Source organism: Perca fluviatilis, chromosome 5 (assembly GCF_010015445.1).
Source record: "Perca fluviatilis chromosome 5, GENO_Pfluv_1.0, whole genome shotgun sequence".
Classification (NCBI taxonomy): Eukaryota; Metazoa; Chordata; class Actinopteri; order Perciformes; family Percidae; genus Perca; species Perca fluviatilis.
The window spans coordinates 8,803,245-8,827,584 of NC_053116.1; the positions used below are offsets into that span (position 1 = coordinate 8,803,245).

Below are 24,340 nucleotides of genomic sequence, written 5' to 3' on the forward strand. Positions count from 1 at the left end.
ACTTCAAATGTTTGGTGGTGAGTGCAAAATATTGCAGCTTTCCTGTCACAGGATAAGACAGGCCATGCCATGTGAAAAAGGTGTAAGTGACAATTGGAATTTGGTGTGGATTGGTAAACATAGTTAGTTTAGACAGGGTATGAAAGAAGTAGTCTATATAGACGACGTTTCATTTCCGGGATTGTTCAGGTGCTGCTGGAAATTCCGCCGCATGTCCGTCACCTTCCTCTTCCTTTGTGTTGGCATTTTAAACTCCGGTGGATTCATGAGGACTGTGGTTAACTGCTCCTCAGATCTCTGCAGGGTAAATCCAGACAGCTAGCTAGACTATCTGTCCAATCTGAGTTTTCTGTTGCACGACTAAAACAACTTTTCAACCTACACATGTTCCACCAAAACAAGTTCCTTCCCGAGGCTATTTTGCAGAGGCACCGTGGCTCCGTCCCATGACGATTGTGATTGGTTTGGCTTAAAGAAATGCCAATAAACCACAGCACGTTATTCTCCCATCCCAGAATGCTGTGTGGTGTAGCCAGATCTTCCTCCGCAGCGCTGTGGAGGATGGTCTGGCAATGTGAGACTATGAAAATAGCAATCAGGGCGGCTGTGGCTCAGGTGGTATAGCCATGATGTTTAATGTTTGATCTTTGCACTCATGTCAAGTCCGTTCAGTTTCTGTGGTTCAATGCCACCAAAAGTGATGGAAATTCATGCTGTCTTTTTTTTTCAGAAGTGAACTATTATAGCTAAAAAACGAAAACTGAAATGATTTGTTAACCTGGCAATATAGTTTCAGTTTAGTTTAAGTTTTTCTTGAAGGTTTTAGTTTTTATTTAGTTTACTACATAATATTTTTCACTACTTATTTTCCTTTTACTTTTAGTTCACTATAATAACCCTGGTTATTCTTCGTTTACAATCAGAAGGTTGGCGGTTCGATCCCTGGCCCCTGCTCTACATGTCAAAGTGTGCTTGGGCAAGACATCGAATCCCGAATTCCCAATGCTGCCCAATTGGTGTGTGAATGTTCATGAATGTTTATCTGATGAGCAGGTATGGCACCTTGTATGGCAGCCTCGGCCACCAGTGTATGAATGTATGCGAATGGTACCTGTACTATGTAAAAGCGCTTTGAGTAGTAAGACTAGAAAGGCGCTATATAAATGCATTCTTTTTACATTAAAAGATAGTCCAAATATGCAGCCTCCAATGTCTATGTGGATTGCAGAAAGAGAGAAAATAACAATATCCTACTTACAACTTTAAAGCACATCCATCACTCGATTCGTGTTAAGTCTGAGCCTTGACTGAATATCTCTGTCCACTGGTGCTCCTGGGAAATAGTGTTGCTGGCGACTCTTCGATCCGCTCTAATGACACTTCAGGGTGTGTATTTTAGATACCTTCCACAGAAAGACACCTGTGAATTAACAGACTATAATTAGTTTGCGGGCCCTTCTTTGTGGGGGCAGAATCAGACTATTAGCCGTTCGAACGGGGGGAAAAAAGTCATTAGCTCATCTCGTTACAGTCACAATTATCTGGAGGAGGGAGAGAAGATGATCTATTACGTATCATATATCACCGATCCACAGTGGGACATTTGCATTGTGGGCCCATAATCACATTATGGGGGCATAATCTAAAATCATCTTCAAGGGAAGACCATCGGAAATGATCTCTGATGCGTTCGCTGGAACTGAAACATAACATCCAGCTATGAATCACTGTTTGAGGACTTGAAGTGGCTCTCGGATGTAAAAGTTTCTCTGCATTGGTTTTTCATTTTAAAATTTGTTTTTTTTGTTTTTTGTTTTAGAATTGGTTGTACTTTCAAATCCCCCTGCAAACAGAGCAAGGTAGAGAAAATGTCTCTCTACAACTGTGAACCTTGTCTCTGTTGAGATATCAGTAAATGTTGACAGATCATAACATGCTGTAATGTAGCTGCAGCCTTGTTACCATGGTGTAGTCCAGGGTATCCAGTATGCAAATCACTGTCAGCTGTTAAAGACATATTATAAATGGGTCAAAAGATCCAAAATAACATAATAATACTTTGAATAGAAAGTAGGACAGTTAACAATCTAATGTATTAAAGGCATTAAACAATATACTGTATATTATGATATCAAATTTAGAAAGGAGTGCACTGCATACTTCTGATGCACAAATCTGATTTGCGTTTGTATAGTGGGAACAAAACCATAGGATGAGATCTACAATAACACACACTAAGTACATAATACGTAAACTTTGAGCCCTAATCTCAACCTCTGGGTAATCAGCTGCAAAAATATCAGTCAGTCCTGCCATTTTCAACTTTTTACTGTGAAAATCAAACTGCGACAAACTCTCTTCTAAGTGTGACTTGCAACTAAGAAAGTGTGTCTTAATGTACAACCAATGCGAGTTTGAATACATGAATGTTGTATACGTGAAGATGAAAAAAAATAACTCACTGCGCTCCTGAATCAGTTCCTCAGCAGCTGTTAGTTTGCTGAAGGCGCCGAGAAGAATGCACATGAAGGAACATATGAACCGTGCTTCCAGCTTCTGCTGCTCCCTCTGCTCCGTCTACGCACGGGCAATAGGCTGGTGGAGTACGAGGATGTTATTTGATGATGATGAGCAACAGGCTGCCTCGCCTCCCTCCCTCCTTCCCTCCCTCCTTCCCTTTCCCTTTGCCCTCGTCTCTCCCTCGCCCTCTCTCTCTCTCTACTCCTTCCTCCCCCCTTCCTCGAGCGCTGACATCAGAAGAGAGTGTGCCATTAGACCAAAAGCTTTTAAAAGAGAAATCCATGGCAACCATCATTTAGAAAGACGTGCTTCCCCTCCACCTTTTTAAAATGAGAATGAGCCCCATCTTTTGATTATAGATTCACACAAAAGGTTTACGTTTGTCCGGCGGGTTACCCGGCTGACGGGGGAGAGAGGGAGGGAGGGAGGGGGAGGAGAGGAGGGCCGCTGTAGGATGGCTCAGACTCACCAGGGTGTCCAATTTTAGACAAGTGGTGGGAAATGCTATCATGAGGTACGATGATGAGGAGGAAGGGATGGCTCATACAGAGAATGTTTAGCACCACCACAGCAAATGCTGCATTTTTGTTGTTTTCTTATGTGTTTTTTTAAATATTTTTTTTTTATCATTTGTTCCCAATGACAGATGACATTTTTGATGATCTAGATTGAAAACCCACCTCTACTCATTATACTATAGCCAGCCATAACACACCGTCCTTTTGGTGTCCTTCACAAACACACCTTTTCACTCATTCTCTTATGTTGCTGGTTTTGATATGTGTGCATAATAAAACATAGGCTACACGTTTCAGTATGCGTGGCACCTTTACATTCTGTCCACTGAGCATTACCTCAAAACTGTGTTATGGTCTATTATCCCTTTATTGATCTAACTGTCTTGAACCGAATGGAAACTGCAAGAGTAAACACAGATGACAAGTCAATCTCAGTGTAATATTTTCACTTCAGTGGCGTTATGGCCTGTAATGTGAAGGGGAAAAACCTAAATGTGCATAATTTCTTTTTTTAGTGCCGGTCCAATTTTCTTCCCAAGTCTGCTGTGTGTGTTTAAAGTGATTATTTTTTTACGACTGTGGACCGAGCACTGAGTATGTGTGTTCATAAAGAGTTATATTGTAAAGGAAAGGACGCATGTAATTCCAGTGAGCTATTATGGCTCCCGAGCAGAGCTAATTTCAAGCTGGGTGACCAAAGACAACTGAGGATAATGATACAGATCAAGATCAACAACATTTTCTTGGAAGAAAGAGAGAAAGAAATCTGTAGGCTGCTGTGCTGCATGGGGAGTTTGAATTCTTAAACGCTAGTTTTGTATCGAGCGATATGAGAGAGGCAGTCTTGGTCACAACAAACGAAGTTAAATGATTATCATCTACATGCACTGTTGCATCCACCAGGCTGCATATTGATTTTCATTTGACTGAGCTTGCAGCACACAGCCAGGCCACTGTTGCAAACTAGAGTGCTGTGTGATATATGGTCATGTCCCATGATATCAAGACAACACTATATTCAAGACATCCTTCACAAAAGTGCTGTAATGTAAAGGTGAATTACAGTACAAAGATTGAGAAAGGTAGGATTCTGCAGTCATGCTAGCACCACTGTGAAGCAGTGTTGCCAACTCTTTTCCAATAAGAGTAGCTAGCACTAGCTCCAAAAGCGGCTAAAAGTCGCTAGATGACGGCATATGCTCATTTGCATATTTGTGACATCATCACGTATCATTTGCATAAAGCTTAGTGAGACAAGAGAGAGAGAGAAAGAGAGATCCTGTGCTGTTGGAAGAAGAGCTGTGTATTGGATTACTCTGAGCAGCATGCATGGAAATCAATTACAATATAATATATCTCGCTTCTCCCAAGGTATTCTGAAGTTGCTGAATTTGTTACTAGTTGGCCTTTTCAAAATTAAAAAGATGCTAAGAGGGTCTAATACATTTTTTTTTTTTTTTTAAATCGCTAAATCTAGCAAAAAGTCGCCAAGTTGGCGACACTGCTGTGAAGTTGTACAGTGGTACTTTAAGATAAATGCTAATTAATGCTAATGCCGGCACGCTAATATGCCCCACAATGATGTGCCAAGATGCCAACGTTTAGCAGGTGTAAGGTTTTACATGTTCCCCCTCGAGGTTAACAGTGTTAGCATGATAACATTAGCTCATTAGCAATAAAAACAAAGTAGGCCTACAGCTGAGAGTGATGGGAATGTTGTTAGATTAACAGGTGTTTGGTCATGAACCAAAGTATTGGACAAATTTCAATTCTAGATGAAAAGTTAAGACCTCATTAACATTATTTCGGTTCATCCATCCTGTGGGGGATATTTGTCTGAATAATGACAATCCCCCAATCAACGTGATATCACAAATACATTAAACGACCACAACCTCTTATCGCTGCATAGTTGTGGAGACATTTCACCAAATGCAACCGAATGAGTGAACCAGGCCCAGGCGGGGCTGATGGACTTGGGCATGGGTAAAAGGGATGAATAAAATAACCTTGTCTGCTCTGCCAAAAATATGTAGCCTACTATCTTCCCTTGAGCGAAAATAGCCATCCCCCTTTTCTGAACACAAATCCACCCCAGTTAATTTACGCACAGTCCTTTATGGTGCTAGAGGAAAAGTCGGGATATCATCAGAGACATAGGGTTGATCCTCTGGGGACAAAATTCCATCAATCCATCCAATAGTTGTTGAGATGTTTCTGTCTGGAGAGTCTGAATCAACGTCCTTTCATTTCCAGGATAATCGCCCGACGTTCCTCACCTTCCGCTCTGCCGTTCCTAAACTCTGTTCGCTTTGGGAAACAACAAACTTCGAGCTAGTGAGCTACATGCCGAAAATGACAAGTTTTGAAGAAAATTTGGATCTTGCAACAAAGCAGGCCTGCTTGGTTCTTTCAGGGAATGATTGTAAAGATTTACAAAGAATATGTTTAACGCATTTACTATGAACAAAATGGACTGTGATACACTGGTAAGAGCAACTATTACTGTATTGTGTGAACAGTTAACTTCATTTACTAATGTATGTGCCGTTTTCTTTTGCAAGGTGCAAAATGTTCAAAACAAAACAAGTTCCTTCTCGAGACTATTTTGCAGAGCCACCGTCGCTGCGTCTGGAGCTTAGCGCCGCCAAAGAATGATGTTTAAAGAAATTCAAACAACCCAGAGAGTTTTTTTTTTCTTCTATCCCAGAATGTATGGCACTTTCACCTATTTATCTATAAGGCGTTGTTACAAAAATTGCCCCCCTAACTGTCCTCACTCCTGAGCCAAAGACACCATACTCAAAACACTCGTTCTCAGGATTGGCTTACACTATCTGTCCCTGCAGTAACAAGTAATCTTGAAAAGACAGCCTTTAGATATTTTGCCCAATTTCTCTGGAATAATTGACAGAGTAATCTAAACTTGGATGCACTAATACCAATGGGTGGATTTAATATTTTGCATAGAGACCTCATTCACTTTAACTGTGACTGTTTTACATAGTATAGTCATAGGTCGTTGTATTTGCAATTATACTTGCATACTGCTGTCTTGATATTACTTTGTATTATCTCTTATTTTTATTTGATTATATTTTGGTTTGATATTTCACTTTGTACTCAGGTCTGACTTGTAAATTGAGATCTTGATCTCAATGTGATTTCCTGATTAAATTAAGCATATATATATATATAGACCTTACTCCACAGTGCTGTAGATATAGGTCTGGCAATGCAATAATACAGTCTGGACCCATCCAAAGAATCCAAAGTGGTGGACCGACCAGAACCAGACTTACATTGCCATTTATAGAGCCATGCAGCTAATGAGGCTGAAAATGTTATGCTCACTTTCATCATGTTACAGCTTTTGGTGGTAAGATTGTGCATGTGTAATTTTAGATTAAAGATGACATGTTGTCGTTCATGACTAATTATGACTTAATGTATGCCAATTGTGGCTTGACACTTGAGTGGGCCAGTATATGGGTGATAACTGAGCTTTAGTAAGACTGCATGGCACAGACGAGGGGTCTAAATATATTCAGAAATCAGTAACAAATCCACTTTTGCTGTATTGCAATTCATAACCACAGTACATTAGTGTTTTATAGAAATACAAACGTACTACCTGGAATATTAAATCATCCAAAATGGCAAATATAATTTTAGGAAGAAAGAACAACTGGATGTTTATCAGCTACAGCAGTGATTGCACCTACAGGTGTTACAGGTACACCAGCTGACTGTTGATTGCTAATTACTGATATCATTTTAACATGTTTTGCTCTTAGGATTGATCTGACGCTAACTTTTTCTCTGACAGTTTTCTCAGTGGTGAAATTCTCAGTGGCTGTCTCTCTCTGCTGCTCTTCCTACGGTTTAAAGAGTCCAAATATTCAGCCTTCACCTTTAATCCTCTGGCTTGTGGAGAATTTCAATGGCTTAATTATCAGATGCCCTTTTCAAAGTCACCTTTTATCTCCAAAACTTCATAAAAAATAATCTTAAAGATAAAAAAAGTCATTTGGGTGTCCCCACAGGGTTGAAACTACTTTATTCAGAGTTACAAATGAAGAACATCCCACTTCCAAAGCAGATGAAAATTCTGGTTTAGTTTAAAAGCACTCAGAAGTTAACCCTAATTACTTTTGCAATGTATTTACACTGCTCTGTGAAAAGGATCCAATGAGTTTTTCACTGGTAGTCAAGAATCGAGGTCTTAAGAGTGACAGCGTGTCTTTACAGTTTGGGAATTGGCTTGGCCACTGGGGTCTTCAGAGGCAGGATAAAGCTGTGGCATCAGAGTCACGATTCCACTTAGCGCTCTTAGTGATGTCATGTTTTATCGATCGGGAAGTCTCATACTCTCCCGTTGGTAGGAATAGACTTGAAACCACTGACTAAAACATCTTGCCCATACTTTCTAGAATTCCAAATTAACAAAAGCTTGTGGTCCCCATTAACAAAGCCTGCTAATAATCATTTAAATGTGTCCAAATGTCTGTGTTTACCCACTGACATATTGCCATTTAAATGACAGAGTTCTCAAAAGACATTTGAGAGTAATAAAAGCCATCCAGTGTGTCCTCTTCTACAGTTTCAACCATGAAAAGAGAATGATGTAAAGGCTCTGTGGGAGGCATTCTTTGAATAAAAATGGACTAGTTCTTTATTTCCGTGCAAACAGGCAAACAAGCTCTCTCACATAATGGCATGGATTCAACTGCTCTTGTTTCCTACCATTGTCATCAGAGTAGCTGAAATGGCTTCCTTTGTTATTAGCAGCAATTGCTCAGTGCATGGTTGATGCCGGTCGCGCAGCAGTCCTGATGACATTAATTAACAGAAAAGTCGTCGACAGCAAAAGTTAGACAAAGGTCTTGTTAATCAGTTAATCAGAAGCACGCTCATTGTCCCCTTTGTTTTTACTAAAGTCGGCAGTTCACTGAAATGGTAATATATTCTAGGAATGGCTGCTTGGGGTTCTCAGAACGACGTTCAGCATGCCTTACATCCTGGCTCGGATGAATTAAAAAAAACAAATGAGTGTAGGAGGGAAAAATGAGATTGATCATCTACTTTTCTCATTAGCTGACCTGCTGTGGCAGGAAACATATGCTACTCTGCCCGGAGCAACCAAAGGTCGATACCACAGCAAAGAGCTAATGTGTAACTTGCAGCAAGGATAAATGAGGAGCAAAAGCACAGTGGCTTCGCTTCTATGATGTGTGATTTCCAGTGGTGGAAGAAGAGTTCAGATGCTTACTTTAGTAAATGTTGCAATACAATATTGTAAAAAAAAAAAAATACTTATTTACAAGTACTGCATTCAAAATCATCTTTCAGTATCATCAGCAAAATTAAAAAGTAAAAGTAGTCATTCTGCAGAAAAATGGCCCCTATGACTGAATTACAGTCCTTCCAGAAATTTTTTTTTTTGTGATTGTTGCGGGCAAAAATCCTTGATTATGCGGCAATTTTTTCTTAAAAAATGCGAATGGAATGGAATATGCGGGATATTTATGCAATTTTATGCAATGAAATTGCAGGAACTTGCAAAAATTGCGGGAACTTGCAAAAACTGCGGTTTGATGAAAAAGAGAAAAAGAAGTGATTCCCCCAACACCCTGCTTTTCGATCTCAAGGGGGTAAGCTTCGCTTCAGAACTCGAGCCATATATGGCGCCATTTTGTTGCTACCTGGCCATTACCTCCTGTTAGCGTTCCGCTGACCGCCATTTTTTTTTTACGTCACTTGACTGCGATTAATTTTACATCTGAAACGTTTAAAGACTCTATTTGTCCATTGTTTAGTTCTAAAGAAACACGACAATGTATAAAAGGCTCCATTACCTTGTACCTCACGTTATGGCTCCGTAGCAGACGTTTTTGTAAAAATAGGCTAACGATTGTGTCATAACCAAGTGACTAACTGTCGCACAGTAGAGGAATTACCGTATAGTACAGGAGAAGCTCGCAGGCAGTTTCGACTTACATTAGCTGTTTAGGTTTAATTGCTAATGTTAACTAGCATTTTAGTTAGCAATAATTAGCCTGTGCTTATGTTATCTCCTTACATATACCTACGCTCTCCGTCTCTGTAAGATTGGGAATGATTGAGATTTCTCTTGGCACAGCTACCAGAAGACTTACAACTTTCAGACACGTTGCTCACGTCACAGCTCTCAGTTGGAGGCTGCGCAGTAACGCTCAGCCATCACCGGAAAAGTACTTCTAATAGCCTTCACTGGTCTCCGTCCAGACCAACGGGATCTGTTGGTCCATTTTATATATGTCAATGTTTTCGATGATGTTCACGTCGCATAATTACGTCACTTCATAACGTTCCCATGGCAACAGTGGAAAATGGCTGCTCTTGTGTGAAGTAAACGCAACATTTTCTACGATATATGGGACTTTTTTGTAACGAAAATGCGGGGTCCAGTTTTAGAGGCATTCTTTGGACATATTTACAGCGCATTCGGAATATGCGTCTCAATCAGGGTTTCTACCTCAGTTTACGCCCAGTTTACGGACTCTAGCCTGTTTACGGCTTATGGTCAGCTCTGTGCGTTGCTATGGTTGCTGTACACAAACCAACCAGCCAACAGTTTGCAGGGCTGCAGACCCGTTAAGAAGGAAAAACACAGTTACTTTAAACATTATCAAAGACTTGGATATCAACAGGCTTTTGGATATGCGCACACATCGCTATGCCAACCTTTTCAAAAAGCTGGTTGGAGAAATGAAAGACGGAGGCTTTGTTCACACGGTCCAACAAGTCAGCTACCGCTGGAAAAATCGTATTTTGCACGGCTGCCTGTAAACACTTTCATAGTCATGTAAACAGCTTAGTTGGGAATATCGTCTTTTTCGGAATAAGGGCAAAAAACGGAATATTATGTAATGCATGCATCATAAGAGCTACCTTTAACTACTTTATGTGCATTTAAGTGGTTTACTCCAGTGGTTCCCACGAACTTTGTGCCCCCTCCAAAGAGTCACCAGATACATCTGTGGAGTTTAGAGAGATTTATTTAGATTTTTAAAGAAGAAAAGAACTATGTTCTGCTACACAAATTTATATAGATATTTTAAACTTTTTGTGAACTATTGGATAAGTTGACCTTCTTGCTGTGAACAGTTATGAGAATGGACTCTGAGAAGTTTAGAAGGGAAACGTCTCTTGGAACTGCTGACAACTCATTGACATCTGACATGTGGCAGGGGGCCCCAACTTGATACTGCTTTACTGTGAGCCAAAAAGGTTGGGAAGCCCTGGCTTCATCTTTAACAGTGTATTTTATAGGTTTATCGCATGCCATCTTAATCTGTAAAGTAGCAAAAACTGCAGGTAAATGTATAGTATAAGTGAAACATGGCATGAAATGGAAGTACACAAGTTAAGCACACATTTGTAATTAAGCTCAGTACTTGAGTAAATTGACTCATTCACCACTTGTGATTTACAGATTGTACAAAATCGATATTATCGATAAATATCGATATTGTAATGAATAAAATAAGGGGCTCTGAATAGATTTCCCTGCTCCCAGCGTCACTTCTTCATGGCTCCTCGAGGTGGCGCTCAACACATGAACGGGGGAAACTTGAACCTAAGTTAACTAGCCGAAGAGGAAGAGGTTTTCAACGGGATGGCGGACAGCAGTTTGAGGAAAATAAGAGACGCCCCAGCCACGTTTAAGTTCAAAGTCTGGACCCATAGTTGCTATATAGTTGTGTCATTTTTAATGTACAGACTGAAAAAGTTGTGCTGCATAGGTAGACCAATAGCATGATGTTTCATCATTGGATTGTCCAGCGATATATTGATTATCGCAGAATTGCTGTATGTTGATATGACCGTATCCTGAGCCATGTAATGGTATCATATTGTGACGTAACACCGTTATTCCCACCCCTGCAGACCATTGGCTGCAGCTGAGTGTGGTCAGCTCAGTGTGAACACTTATAAAAATCCAAAGCCAAATGAGGTTCAGGTGCCACAGCCGTGTCTGTTTGACCGAGGCCAGGCATGATCTGAACTTTACCTTGCAAACTCAATTGCGTCTGAGATCTTGCGTTGCAAGTGTCAATATTGTAACTTCTCGGAGCGTGAGTAGAAGATAAAGATGACCTCAGTATGTATAATCAGATAAGAGGACAACAAGTATACGGTATAGCGAGGGCTGCTATCACGGAGCAGAAGAAGTGTGGAAACGTGTGGGAGGTGTCTATGACCTCAGCCTATTTCTGACAGCTGTCAGGTCGCAGTGTTTCTTCAAACAACACACTCTTCATGCTATTCACATGTGAAGAACATTGACTACTTCTACCACTGACGGCTTTATATTGAGTATGGGTGTTTGGCCCCGTGCAAGCAGTTTCTGAGACAAAATTGCACATTGCATTTATTTGGTTCAGGGTCCAAATGAAATCTTCCTGATATGACATATCCAGGAAAACATTTAATACATCTTTACTCTTTGATTATGTGTGTGATGACACATTTTCACTCATGTAATGTTACGTCGTCCACCTGGGTGCTTTAAAAATCCTCCAGAAGTAGCCCAGGGATCTATTTCAAACCCAGTTTTTGGCAGGTAGAGTGGTCCATCTGTCGGGTGAACCAGTTTGGATCGTTCCTAAAATATGAGCACATTTTGAACATTTTCCTCTTGAAGTAATGGCTTATTAAGCAGCATTATAAAGTGACCAGTGAGTACACAGTGGGCTCAAAAAGGCTTAAAAGCAGCCAGATCACAGCGGCTGAAGAGGTCCATGGTAGAAATACCAACACTCATCTGATTCAAGTGCAGAGTTTTACATTAGCTTTGTACAGCTGTGTGTTCTACTAAGAAGCATAGATCTGTAATGTTCAAAGATATGGCAACACACACACACACACACACACACACACACACACACACACACACACACACACACACACACACACACACACACACACACACTACTGTAAGAACCCACAGCTGTCACTTTCACATAATTTAAAATAACTCTGGTAAAATCCAAGTTATCAGAGTGGAAAATTGCTCCTTTCACATAGCATGCAGTTATTTCTCAGTCCATATTTCACGTTGAACACTTTGACAGAACAACTGGTTCCCTTCAATTTGTTTACTTTTTTTTAAATCGAAAGAACCATCTCCATCTAAAAAGAAAGTGAGATTGATCACTTTGCAGAGTGGAGGCAAGAGTCATAATCTCAGTCTAAAATCACTCAGTCTCTCATTGATTCAGTCACATTTTGCCTTATTAATACATCAATTTTAAAAAGAAAAGTTTGGTGCATTGCAGCAGGTGAAGCTTTACTACTATTTATCATTCAGGGCCACTTGCGATAGAAACTATTAAAAGACACACTAGAGAAACTAGAAAAATAAGTAAACAAATAAATCTTTGTTTCATCTTAAAAAACTATTATAATCTACTGTGCATCACACAAGGCCGCCTTTACCATTGCATAGTTAACAGGGCCATAAAGCTATTTCTGTTGCCCCTATGAGGAATTCTAAGTAATGACAACAACACGGTGGGCGCATTTTCCACACAGTTGTTAGTAGCGTTTAACCCGTCAAATCAAGGACACTGAGGATTAAAAACATGATGGACTCTTCAGAAGAGGCAATTATCTGGTAATTTTTGTTGCGGTTATGGACATTTCTGTCTTTTGTTGTTCTGTTTTGTTTATTCTGGACTGTGTATATTTATGTTTCCTGTGTATATTTATGTTTCCTGTTTTATTTTTGATAGACCTGTTTTCTGTCTCGCCTTGTCTGGTTTTACTTCCTGTGTTTTCCCGCCTTTGTTGATTAGCCTGTCTCTCCTAATGTGTTTCACCTGCTGTGTCACCTGCCCCTCGTTACCTCATTACCCAGTGTATTTAGTTTTGTGTTTGTTCGTGTCCTGGGGCCTATACCATGAAGCTGGTTTAGGTGGCTAGCCAGCTATGTTTCAGTTTAGTTTCCACCAACCCTGGGTTTTAGGTACTATGAAAGTAGCTCGGCTTTAATCGGTGTTCGTTGCCATGGTATCTTACGCTGCACGGCTAACCTGCTCCGGGGCAGGTTATGTTCTGGATTTGAGATCTCAGTCTGAAGTTTGACCAATCAGCGGTGAGCAAAGAAACATATAGGTGACGTAATTAATTCCCAGCTGCTGTTCTCTGTTGCAATCATTGCAATGGCTTCACCTTTTGCTGCAAAGAAGTGTTTGTGATAAAATATTCACAAAAATAATAAAAGGTTGTGATAAATACTCACCACTTTGAATTATATTTTTATATTTTGTCTTGATCTGCTGCCAAGAACGTTTGGAGTTGGGGTTGCATCTAAAAATCAATTAATATTAATCTTTCTTAGGATGTCGAAGCTAATACATTCACATTTTACAAACATATATATATATATATATATATATATATATATATATATATATATATATACACACACATTTTCATTTTATTTAATACATTTTTAATATGATTAGCCTATATTCATAATTTTACATTAATGGCCTATAGAATGTATTTCTTTAACTTACGCATTAACGCAATCAGCAATATTCCTCCAAGATTGTTCTCTTGCTTTGGCAGCAGAGACGGTATTACTGCGTGCTTGAAAAACATTTTTATATTCTAAAATAATTTCTTGCTCCTTCGCGGAAAAATATATTGCTCTCGCTCTATCCATATTGAACGTGATTGGTTGTTCGGTGCCGATGTCACTCTTTTATGTGCACGCGCGCGGGGAGTAATCAGAGTTTAAGGATCAAAGCCTGAGTTAACAGAGAAAGTTGATAAGCTGCGTCATGGTACCAATAAAGCCTGATTGCATCGGTTTGGTTTTGTCAACTCTAAACCAATCCTGCAACCCTGAGTTTGTTCAACTACCATCATGGTACAGGCCCCAGGTCCTGTCAGTGGTGTGTTTTTCAGTGTGTTTTAGCCTGGTGCCTTTTCTTTGGATCCCTTTGTTCTTTGGATTCCTTTTTGTCTTGGTTTTTGTATAGTTTTTTTTTACCTGTTGAAGCCTCAGGACTCCCTTGGTTTATTTTTGTTCAATAAACCCTCGTGTCCAACCTTCTGTCTGCCTGCCTGCCCTCTCCCTGTGTTTGGGTCCTTTCAATCCCTGGGAACCACAACAATTTTTATGCGGGCGGTCTGTCAGTTGTTGATTAAAATATTGATTATATCCACTTTAAAATCATTCCTGATACTGTTACTGAAAACCGCTCCTCTCTTTCAGTAGTGAGCTAAGTTCAGAAGTCAAAAGAATAGCTGGAAGGACTTCCAGAACCTCCAAATGCAGAAAGAGTCTTCTTACTTCTGTTCTTCACTTCAAGCATAATAAGTCCCATCCTTCATCACTTTTAGGGAGTTTTAATTAAGAATGAAAAAGATAATTGTCATATTTTATATTGTTTCCCTTTCCAGCAATAATCACCACATTCTGCCCCCAAAAAAAGTCCTGTGCCAAAAAAAATTTAAAAACAAAAAAAAAAAAACTCCCTACAATCAATACAAGCTTACTCATGATGTCTAATGGATTATAGATGAATGAGGCATCATCAACATTATCAACCCATTCAAGTCACAATTTCAAGTTCTGCCGAGTGTAATTTTACACTCTCTCTCTAACTCTATCACCAGAACATGTTGAACATGTTTGCACCTGTGGTGTGAACAGGCGGCCTACTCTTGCATTAACCGAATACTGCATCATTAGTAGTCCAACGTACAATAACACACGAGCCACTGGGTATGAAAGCTCAAGAGCTGCATTTCACTACACACCGACCATGAAATAGAATATCTGGAGATTGATGTTTTGCAAAGAATTTACAAGAATATCCTCATAGTACAGAAACCTCGCAGTTATAAGCAGTGCCCCTGCCTGCCTTTTACTTTCGCAGTATGACTCAGCACCTTTCTTTGTCTCATCTCACCAGCGCTGCGATGTTTTGTTCACCAGGTAAAACCCCTCTGAAGGTGAGAAGTGGATGTTTACCAGTTTCCTCTCTTTCTGAGACTCTCTGATCCAATCTTCACAAAAGAAATCAATGAAGGGATCAGTCCACATCTCAGAATGCACAAAACACAAAAAAATATAAAAAAAAAAAAAAAAAAAAAAAAAAAAAAAAAAAAAAAATAAAAAAAAAAAAAAAAAAAACCATTTACTTTTTTTTTTTTTTTCCTTTTTTTCTTTTTCCCTCCTTCGAACCACGCTGTATCGGAGTTACTGTGTGGAGGTGTGGGGAAACATGTAGAAAAGGCACATTACACTCATTATGCATACTACAAGAAAAGAGCCATAAGAATAAAAAATGTAGAATATCCTGAACGCACTAACACGCCGTGTTTAAAGTCACATGTTTTGAAGTTCATGCATATGGGAAATTTAAGACGACACAAATAATGTATAAAGCAAAAAAAAGAATTTACTTTCGAGTAACCTACAAAAAAAAAATCTGCTGTCAGAGAGAGAGGGGGGGGGGGCTATAATTCAAGAGTAAAGTTTAATTTAAAAACACATTATGTTCCTACGATTATGAAGAGTGTGCATATTTCAGTTTGTGGGGAATATGGAATGGTTTGGATATTAAAGCAAAGTGAAAATATAAATCAATTCAAGAGGTATAGTCAAGTCAATTTATAGAGCACATTTAAAACCAGCCTAGGCTGAACAAAGTGCTGTAGAAAGTTATATTATGTTATAAAAACAAAGGAAGACAGTAAAAATATAGACACAATGAACATCATAACACACTTCTATACAAATGTCCCTAAACTAAATCATATGCCAAAGAAACAATCGAGCAGCCGCATTCTGGACAAGCTGCAGGCGTATAGTGTATAGTATAGTGATGAGGTAGGATTTGTAGGATAAAGACAACAAGTCCTCCAAACCATACGATAATATAGGTTGTTAATTCCTTCTCTCTAATACGACCCACAGGAGCGATTCATAAATTAGTGTCCCTACCGGTGGCATGAAATACGACCCAAAGTTGAGTAAAACTCACCAATTTTCAAACGTTTGTTTTAACCCATCCACCACCCCAACCTGCCTCCTTACGCAGCGCGCTTTATACTTTGTCACCTTACTTTCTGCTTTACCAACGTCAAATAAGTATGGCCAGTAGAGGGCACCACGAATATTCACCATGAATATAAGTCATAAATGCTGCTTGAAAAAAACGACTTACTGTATGCCTATGTCTCGATGAACCTCAGGTAACTGTTTAATTTAGGCTATATCTGATTGACACTGGGTAGATATTTGGGTTGTCCATAATAGCATTGGGATAGTTTTTTTTTGTGAGTCAATATAGTGAATATATGATAAATATAGAGTTAGATGTTTCAGTTATTGAGGGGCATGACCATGTGTAGTGTATAGCCTACTTCAGATAGATAATATTTGTTTTTTTTGTTACATGTTCGAAAACAAAAAATATAAATCTAAAAATCCAAATCGAAAGTGAAATTATCTTTAAAAGAGAAAAGCACTAGTACACAATTGTCCACCGATTAATTCGTACTGTACTCAACAAGCTGCAATGAGAGCATTACAGCACAGGTCTTGGTCTTTTTTGTGAGTGTTTTTTGCCAAGCAGGATGGGAGTTGGGCTGTCAAGTACAACCTGCTCGTGTAGCAGATGGCAGCTTGAGTGTGTTCTGGGCCATTACTTGCCACCTTCTGTATAAAACGTATAGGCTATTTTGAGCGCCACTGAAAAGGTGAACAAATTACAGATGGTAAATAAGGGAGCCTGAGTTGTGAAACGAGGAAGTTGTCAAAAGTGTGATGAAAATGTCCCTCCTGTTCGAGCACTTCACTTTTAGTGAGCATCACTTCTTTTATCCAACTCTCTACATTTACTTTTCCTATTGTTCTTTACTCATTTTTAATATATAGTTTTAATTTGGGCCTTTTTTCCCATAATATGACGTTTGACTACCATCATGTGAGTCTGTCAGGAGATGATATAATCTGATGTTTCAGACCATAGTTTTGTTAGTTCGGAAACATTTTGATTTTTTTTTTCTTTGTTATGGTTTTGGAAGGCACAGACAACCTGCTGACCAGATCAGATCAGAAAATGATATGTCGTTCTGGAAGGCAGTTGTGCATTGGGAGGACTCGTCAAACAAACACTTCAGAACAACATATTTTAACACATTCACCTTGAATGCAGTCTCAAAATGGACAAATTATGTCTGCAGTTAAAATATGTTTACAGGTAAGTGAAAAATATATTTTTTTAAAAACCCATACTTTTCTGACCTCCAGTGATTGAAAGTCTTTGGTTGCTGTAGTAATGTAGAAGTGAAGTCAGGGTGTTAAATAAGGCTTTTCACACTGGTCTAAAGTTACTCTCGTCTGTCATCAACAAATGAGCATATTCATACTGAATATTGCAGCAGAAGAACAGTGAGTTCTTAAAAAAAGAAAGAAAAGAAATTCCCAAGGGAGCCGAAACTGCTAAACCACTTAACATTCAGCAGGAACAGAACTAAAACGTGAGTTTGGAAATAATTAGTTTCAGGGTTTAAAAGCTGCCCTGCCACACATATTTCATTACTTTGTGCTAATGTCTGAAGTTCTACCATGGACTCTGTCACATTTTTTGTGGAAAAAATGCCTTAGTTACCTTGTTTCAAGCCATTCTAGCGTGGTATAGAAAGCCTGCAGGAAGACTCGATTTGTGCCAGTTCTCATTAATATTCAAAAAGCTAAGCTGCTTGACTTTGATTGGCTAACAGCTAGCCAATGAGAGCCTGGCTATCAGCATCCTTTACCCAGCACAACTGGGCGAGCGCATGAATAGTAATGAGCTCAGGCAACACCACGTCAGACTGACCAGCTTTTGTAATTGGTCTGATTTCTCCGCTTATTTCTTTTCAGTGGCTAGAGCTGACAGAGGAGGCAGCAGTTCATTTTCACATTCATAACATAACCCCCACACACACACATATGGACCTAACATATTTCAAAAAATACAAGTAAAAACTGTTTTGTGTGGCAGGGCACCTTTAAGAACAGAGACTGTCATCATACTATAATCCCTGTGTGTTTCGTGCTCTTCTCTACCAGAAGAATAATAATACACAATTTAAATATATTGTTCAGAATTCATAATTCTTGTAAAGCCCCTTTGCCTGACATGACACAGTGAGAATATGAATAAATGTCTTGCACCGCTTCAACGGTTGATGACAGAACATAATAATATCAATGCTTCACATAAAACAAAGTAGAAAACACAGTTGGCATGGTAATCATATCCACATATCTACCGCTTTAGTGTGGACTCCACATGGCTTGAAACCCAAAATAGCACACCTAAGCCTATCTTAGTGTTTTAGTCAAGATGATGAGGCTGCAGCTGAATAATAATAATAATGCTTTCCGTGTTAGGTTGTTGCCATGTACAAAATATCCCCTTTGCTCCCTGCCTCCTCTCCAGAGACTGTGTATCCAGCCTGACCTGCATGACTTCACCCTTAATTCCCTTAGCAGGCTAATCTTAGCGCTTAGATTGCTGTTAAAGCACACAATGCCATTAGCAGGCTGATACATAGAGTGAGATTTCAGATCCGCATCTACGGTTTATGTCAATATTGTTTCCCCAGAGTTTCATGATTGTCTCAAGACTAAATGTGACAGAGCTCTGTCAGAGACAATAACAATAATAAATGATGATAAGCAAGATTTATATGTTAGACCAGGGGTCTTCAATGTTTTTTAAGCCAAGGACTCCTTAAAGGGTAACTGCTTCATGTTTTTGTGGCTAAGTGACTGATGGGAACAACAATCTTTGACATTGGCCCAGTGTTAAGCAAGATGGCTGCAGTCGGCAGCGGCGAAAAAGGCTACAATGTAAGTTAATAGGGCAGTTGTCCAGCTTGTATTTACCTTCACAAAAGTGCTCGTTTTGTCACTGACAGGGTCTTCTAAAGGTCTGACAACTTTATGGAAAGGATCCCTTCATAGATATACCTTCAAAACTTCTTTGCGACCTTTCTGTTTAACCAGAAACAGCTCTGAAGTAGCTAACCCACCAGACTCCATTTAAAAAAAACAATACTTTAGGGGCGACCTCTAGCTCACCCAGTAAGACCGTGAGTTAGAGGCCGCTGCAAAGGCCTCAGTCTACATGGGGCATGTAGACTGAGGCCTTTGCAGCGGCCCGGGTTCGAATCCGACATGCGGCCCTTTGCTGCGTGTCATCCCCCATCTCTGTCCCACCTTACCTGTCTATCCACTGTCACTGTCACCACTCTGAAATAAAGGGAAAAAAAGCCCCCAAAAATAATACTTTTAGCGTGTCTAGAGCCAAAATATTTTTTCATGTAAATCAGTAAACTATGTGTTTATTTCAACCCAAACTAGAGCTGTGGTGGTTGGAAAAATGGAAAGACGACCCAAAATGGCTTTTCATAGTTTTATTTTGTTTCTGTCGACTTTGAGTGAAATGTATTTTATGATGCTAAAATTACTGTTTATTTACATAGAGTCTGGTGGGTTTAGCAAATGCAATTTTGCAGATGTTTTTACGTTTTAAAAAAAAAAAAGATCTTACTCTTTAACAGAAAGGTTGACCTCCTTAGAAATCATGTCCTTAATGTTGTTGTCAGACACTTAGAATAATCATCTGGGCCTGTCAGCGGCAAAACGAGCATTTTTGTGAAGGTAAATACAAGCTGGACAATTGCCCTATTAACTTACATTTGTAGCTTGTTTTGCCACTCCCGTCTGCAGCGATCTCGCTTAATACGGGACCAATGTCAAAGATTGTTGTTCCCATCAGTCACTTAGACACAAAAAGATAGGAAAATAGGATTTCCAGGTTGAAAAAAACGGTAGTTACCCTTTAACTGAGAGGGACAGATCAGGACCCCCTACTACAGAGATTGTATAAAATTAAGTTTCATATTAAACTGGGCCTACAATAACGTGTGGGTGGCCTAAAGCCTTCATAAATACCTTTTTAATGCATAGAATACTAAGCTATTAAATAATAATTGTTGCCATGATTTCATAAATCATGTTTTAAAAGGTACACTGTGTAGTGTTTTAAGTATTTTATTAGCTAAAATCAATGTCTTCATTCATAAATATGTCCTCATTGGTGTAAAATTACCTCTGTCAATGATCAGACGTATCCTCTTATCTGTATTTAAATTGGACGGGCAAGTCCAAGGAGGCTTCCATGTTCCATTTTGAAAAACTATAATCGCTGAGAGGGACATAAAGCCCTAGCCTACCTGTCTAGCTAATCCACAATGCGTTTTCGTTCAGAGTCAGCGTCATGTGACTGAAACCAGCTTAAACGGAGAAGGAGATCATCACAAATCGGCTGATTTACAGTATATTTGCTAATAATATGTTGGATTTATTTAAAAAAAAAAAAACCTTCAAAATAATCAATAATTTGGTGGCCCCCCTGCAGTAACTCTGAGGACCCCTTAAGGGGCCCAGACCCCCTGTTGAAGATCTCTGTGTTGGACAGCAGGCAAAACTGTTACATACTGTTGGCCGAGGCAGTCTTCCCCCGTAAAAACACCCACATAAATCATTTGTTTAAGCAGCAATTATGACCTATATTTACATTTATAATGGCGGCGCCCTCTAGTGGCTGTAGTAGTTATGACGGGAGCAAAGCAGGAAATAAGGTGACAAAGTACCAAAGGTCCTGGTAAGGAGGCAGGTTGGGGTGGTGGATGGGTCAAACACAGGAATTTCACAGTTCATGTCCAATTTAAAAATAAAAGTAGATGGCAAGGTTTTTTTTTTACTTCATGAAACAAACAGAGCTTCGTCACATGTGTGTACCCAAACCACAATCTTTTTCTAAACTCAAGTAGCTTTGGTGCCTAAACCTAACCAAACTGTGACCGCTTCACAACGTTAAAGATGTGAGGTCAGAAAACGCTCCTGTGGGTTGTGTTAGAGGGTAGGAAAAAACAACCTATATCGTCGTATGGAGTGGAGGACTTGTTGTGTAGGCCTACTGTAATATTTCTTTCTACACAATGACATAGCAAAACATGAAAACTCTGGGACATTTTTCACAGCAGACATTTTGACTTATCTTACTGTAGCAGGGAAAGCACAGGTGGTAGGATTACATTAACGATGGCTCTGTTCCATTAAGTGTCCCTTGAGGCCTCTCCGGTGAGCCCGCATGTGCAATACCAAAACCTGGAAATGAAACACAGCCAGCATTAATGTTGTTAACTACAACTGTGCTTTTCTTGCTTTGACATGTCAAAATCTTTGCAATCTTTGCAGTGAAAACTAGTAGAAACAGTGACTAGCAAGTCAAACTTGAATTAGTTCTTTAGACGGTATAATATATAATGATACATCTAAAAATTGAATCGGGTGAAAACAATGAATTCAAAAGGTTCAAAAAAGCTTTGTCTATTCCATAATGATAGGAAAGTGCCTTCAGTTAGGGGCTCACAGACCACATCAAAAAAAACATACGGCCATGAAACATGAGGACTCACATGCAATTACATTCAAAGCAAATAACTGTACCAATTCTATAAATAAATAAGAGCAGGTGTGCAGACTGCATTAAAAAACTGTTGGTCTATTTTGTCTTGTTTAAAATGGATATCGCAGTGGGAATGAAGGAGTTCTAGGTCTCTATTTGGCCAGAGCGGCTCTGAATCGTCTTTTTGTCGGTCACGGAGGTTGGTTTGGGAGATTAAAGGGGTGGTAGAATGCAAAACTGAGTTTAACTTGTCATAGTTGAATTACAAATCTCACAACTTGAAACTGCCTCTGAAAACGGGCGAATCTCAACGAAGCCAGTAGTTGACTCAGGTGGCTGTACCTTATTTGACATACAAACCACTGGTCTGAGACCAGCTGGTTTTCTGAATGTTGGTTGCGCAGATCTTAGACACTTTATACAGTATTCGCCTGCCATTTCATTGCTAAATTCACTTCTGAGACTTTTTTATGCAAGAAACCAACTATGTAGAGCTCAAATATGGGCCACTTTACGAAAATTGATGGCTAGTAGCAAATTTGGTTCGACTGTGTCGGAGTTCAGATGCTCCACAGTCTGACGTGGCAGCCGGCCATTTTCAGCCCAACCAATGTTGCATACCCTATTTGGAGACCTTAAGGAACAGTGTGAAATATATACAATCATTCTATCACCCCTTTAAAGATGTCCACGTTGTCACTTTTTTCGACATTTGGCACTTTTTCCGACATTTTGGGCATTTTTTTTCCTTACGGTTGATTGGGACAGCACTGTCAATTTGTCACATGCATCCACTAAAAATGAGGGCACAACCTTCCTTCGCTTGTCCATTTTAAACCTCCGTTAAGTTAAACGCTGCACACATTTATAGTCATATTCAGGTACTTTTTGCTAAGTTCTTGCTACATCATTTTCCAGTCTCCCTAACAACTGTCCGCTCTCACAAGCCTATCCAGCTGACACACGGGTGGATGGCATCTGACTAATTATCCTTCTCCTCAGGAAAGTGTGTGCAGGTACAAATCACATGATATGGGTGAGTGGTTAGCTGTGTTCCTTCACAGCAAGACAGTTCCTGATGTGATTGTCCTTTGGGGCTGGTGCTGTATTTTGACGCAGGGGCTCTTGCCATCCCCCCTTGACTGCCTGATGCGGCGGTATAAAGTGAGACACCATAAAGTGATATTGGCTCACATGTGTGTAGGTGGGGGCTATAGAAGCTTGGCGACATTGGCTACTCTACTTCTTTTTGTTTTTACTCTGACAAAGGGGGTTAAATGAAAGTAAATGATGCAACACACCTAATATCTATCTATCCATCTATCTATCCATCTATCTGGACTGGGACAATTCGTCGACATAATAATTTGCGTCGACGCGTCACACGTAGAAATCTAATATGGCTCAATAATAAAATCAATATGGCTGCCTCCAGCAACAGCGCAAGTATGGATTCCTTGCACGTTCAACAACACTTTGAGAAAAAGGCTCGCTAGGTCTTCTAAAGTGTGGGAGTATTTTACTCTTAAAAGGTCCCATGGCATGAAAATGTCACTTTATGAGGTTTTTTAACATTAATATGCGTTCCCCCCAGCCTCCCCCAGTGGCTAGAAATGGTGATAGGTGTAAACCGAGCCCTGGGTATCCTGCTCTGCCTTTGAGAAAATGAAAGCTCAGATGGGCCGATCTGGAATCTTCTCCTTATGAGGTCATAAGGAGCAAGGTTACCTCCCCTTTCTCTGCTTTGCCCACCCAGAGAATTTGGCCCACCCATGAGAGAGAGAGAGACATCATGGCTTTCAAACGAGCAAAGTGGCAGTTGGTCAAGGCCACACCCCCACCCTCCACCTTGCCCCCCACCCCTCTCTCAGAAATGGCACATCTTAAGGAAAGTTCATTGTGGGACTGGCTCTAGTGGCTGTAATTCTGCACCAAGGCTGAATTTCGGGAAAGAGACTTGAGATACAGTATTAGGGGACCACTAAGGTCTATATAAAAGAGACTTCAGATACAGTATTAGGGGACCACTAAGGTCTATATAAAAGAGACTTCAGATACAGTATTAGGGGACCACTAAGGTCTATATCAAAGAGACTTCAGATACAGTATTAGGGGACCACTAAGTTCTATATAAAAGAGACTTCAGATACAGTATTAGGGGACCACTAAGGTCTATATAAAAGAGACTTCAGATACAGTATTAGGGGACCACTAAGTTCTATATAAAAGAGACTTCAGATACAGTATTAGGGGACCACTAAGGTCTATATCAAAGAGACTTCAGATACAGTATTAGGGGACCACTAAGGTCTATATAAAAGAGACTTCAGATACAGTATTAGGGGACCACTAAGGTCTATATAAAAGAGACTTCAGATACAGTATTAGGGGACCACTAAGGTCTATATAAAAGAGACTTCAGATACAGTATTAGGGTCCACTAAGTTCTATATAAAAGAGACTTCAGATACAGTATTAGGGGACCACTTAGGTCTATATAAAAGAGACTTCAGATACAGTATTAGGGGACCACTAAGGTCTATATAAAAGAGACTTCAGATACAGTATTAGGGGACCACTAAGGTCTATATAAAAGAGACTTCAGATACAGTATTAGGGGACCACTAAGGTCTATATAAAAAGCATCCACAGAGCACCATGTCATGGGACCTATAATGCCAACAACAGCGTGGTAGTCTGTAGACTTTGTAAAATGCATCCCTGAGTCAGGATAACCGCAGCAAAACACCATAAAGTTCTTTTTTG

General features: G+C 39.7%; 1 protein-coding gene across 2 annotated transcripts in view; it reads right to left on the bottom strand.

The window, feature by feature from the left end:
- The window catches only part of kcng1 (potassium voltage-gated channel, subfamily G, member 1), a 48,473-nt gene that overhangs the window by 10,711 nt on the left and 13,422 nt on the right, over window positions 1-24,340 (bottom strand). Inside the window, exons 3-4 of one of the 2 annotated variants that reach the window (XM_039800982.1) lie at window positions 2,463-2,595; window positions 1,259-1,420 (exon numbers count right to left, since the gene is read on the bottom strand). The gene's annotated coding sequence lies outside the window, so the exon portion shown is untranslated. Of the gene's footprint in view, window positions 1-1,258; window positions 1,421-2,462; window positions 2,616-24,340 lie in introns of those variants that run through there. The other variant, XM_039800983.1, reaches the window with a different exon arrangement.